A 2413-nucleotide genomic window follows, 5' to 3' on the forward strand; every position below is an offset into this window, starting at 1 on the left:
GTATAATTTAAGGTTCTTTGCTAACTCAATTTGATTTTTATGGATTTTTTTATTTTGCCACATATAAATGCACATAACATTTTAATGAAAAGCAACGCATAATATAGAAAAGAGTACGTGAGCTTAAACATGTTGCACCCTCACTTTATAATGCAGCATCAACACTCTGTTAGTACATTACAATTTACAAAGGGCAAAGGAAAGTTTTGTGTAAGGGGAATTAGCTCAAATGGTAGAGCGCTCGCTTAGCATGCGAGAGGTAGTGGGATCGATGCCCACATTCTCCAGTATAGAAACATTATGATCATTTTGCAATCTGAAAAGATGAAATTTCGGTCAAATTCGTTGCAGCATTAACCATAAGGCTAGTCTGTCCGTATTACAATGTCAGTAACGCCCTATTTACGCTCAAACAGTTTTGTTTACATACCTTTTTTGTTTTGTTTTGACAGAAACGCATGAACTTATAATTTTTTATAATGTTTTATTATTTGACACTGTTACAATTGATACATTATAAAGTATTGTACATATTTAAGTTCGGTGGCATAATTGGCTTGCTTTTAAAAACGACTACAGTGCGCCATCTACAGGCCATTCTTGGTACGTCTTGTTAAAACGTAGCCAATGGAAAACTGGTGCCCACACTTCTGTGGCTTGGGATCTACTATTTCAGTCAACAGGTCATCGGGATCTACTTTTTAAAAAGGTTGGTCTCATCATTTTTCAAGAATGCTTTAAAGCTTTTTTAAATGCGCTTCATTTGCCTGTATTGATATTCAGCATTACAGGGCAAGCGTGGGTCCAGTGTCACGAACACTGGGCTCAAGACAAAAATACACCCTGGACAGGGCGCGTCAAACCATCGCAAAGCATCACACACTAATTTATCCACTCACTCACACATACAGGTGCAATTTAGAGCAGCAGTTACACCTACTGGCACATTTTCAGACCCGGAGGAAAGCCACGCATACATGGTGAGTATACACCGATCAGCCATAACATTAAAACCACCTCCTTGTTTCTACACTCACTGTCCATTTTATCAGCTCCACCATATAGAAGCACTTTGTAGTTCTACAATTACTGACTGTAATCCATCTGTTTCTCTACATGCTTTTTTATCCCCCTTTTATGCTGTTCTTCAATGGTCAGGACTCTCCTGTGTTGTGCTGGTATGAGTGGATAAGACATAGCAGCGCTGCAGGTTTTTAAACACCTCACTGTCACTGCTGGACTGAGAATAGTCCACCAACCAAAAACATTCAGCCAACAGCGCCCTGTGGGAAGTGTCCTATGACCACTGATGAAGGTCTAAAAGATGACCAACTCAAACAGCAGCAATAGATGAACGATCGTTTCTGACTGTCTCTACAAGGTGGACCAACTAGGTAAGAGTGTCTAATAGAGTGGACAGTGAGTGGACACGGTATTTAAAAACTCCAGCAGCGCTGCTGTGTCTGATCCACTCATACCAGCACAACACACACTAACACACCAACACCATGTCAGTGTCACTGCAGTGCTGAGAATGATCCACCACCTAGATAACACCTGCTCTGTGGTGGTCATGTCAATAATTGTAGAACTACAAAGTGCTTCTATATGGTGAGTGGAGCTGATAAAATGGACAGTGAGTGTAGAAACAAGGAGGTGGTTTTAATGTTATGGTTGATTAGTGTAAACTCTCACACTGTTGTATGTGCTTGCATGACTGCAGGACGCGTTTGTCAGCGCATTACCGTAATATCCATAAAATGTGTCCTTGCGATTTCAGTGCAGAAAAGTTTGTGTAGAGACTGCAGCAGCGGATACTGTGTTTGTTTTGATTTTGAGGTCATACTTTATTAACAAGGTAAGTTTATTTTTTAAAGAAAAGTTTGTGTATATTAGCTTCTGGATATTTTCGGATGCTACGGACAAAACTGTGTTGTACTGCTATGATGATACGATTATGTTCCAAACCCTTTTAGACTCTTCCACCACCGTTAGCGCTTCTCTCAGTTAGTTCAGCTCATTAAATATATTATCCACAGTATCGCTTACTTTTACAAACCCAGTTTCAAGGTTTAGACAGAAGGGAAAATGTCAATGTAAATAGACAGCAGTTTGTAAAAGATGTTATTTATATTCTAGCATACAAACATACATCGCTCCAAAATATGAATGAACGCTTCAACCAGGGTTGCCAGATTGCGCATTTAAAAGCCCGCCAAAATGCATGGAAAACCGCCCAACATACTCACGAAAAACAGCCGATAATCAGCGCTTAAACAATATTAAACCAGTTAAACATGACCTACTACTGCTGATATCTCACAAATCAGTGATTTATTATAAATTACATTATTAATGGCATATCTTTTCACATTATTATGTATGGTAGAGGGTTAAATATGTAAATTTGTTT

General features: G+C 39.0%; 1 non-coding gene across 1 annotated transcript; it reads left to right on the forward strand.

Annotated features, from left to right (window-relative positions):
• Positions 1–214: 214 nt before the first annotated feature.
• Positions 215–287, forward strand: trnaa-agc (transfer RNA alanine (anticodon AGC)). The gene has a single exon. It is a non-coding gene; the product is annotated as a tRNA-Ala (tRNA).
• The last annotated feature ends 2126 nt before the right edge of the window (positions 288–2413 follow it).

The sequence above is a fragment of the Trichomycterus rosablanca genome, unplaced genomic scaffold (assembly GCF_030014385.1).
Source record: "Trichomycterus rosablanca isolate fTriRos1 unplaced genomic scaffold, fTriRos1.hap1 scaffold_253, whole genome shotgun sequence".
NCBI lineage: Eukaryota > Metazoa > Chordata > Actinopteri > Siluriformes > Trichomycteridae > Trichomycterus > Trichomycterus rosablanca.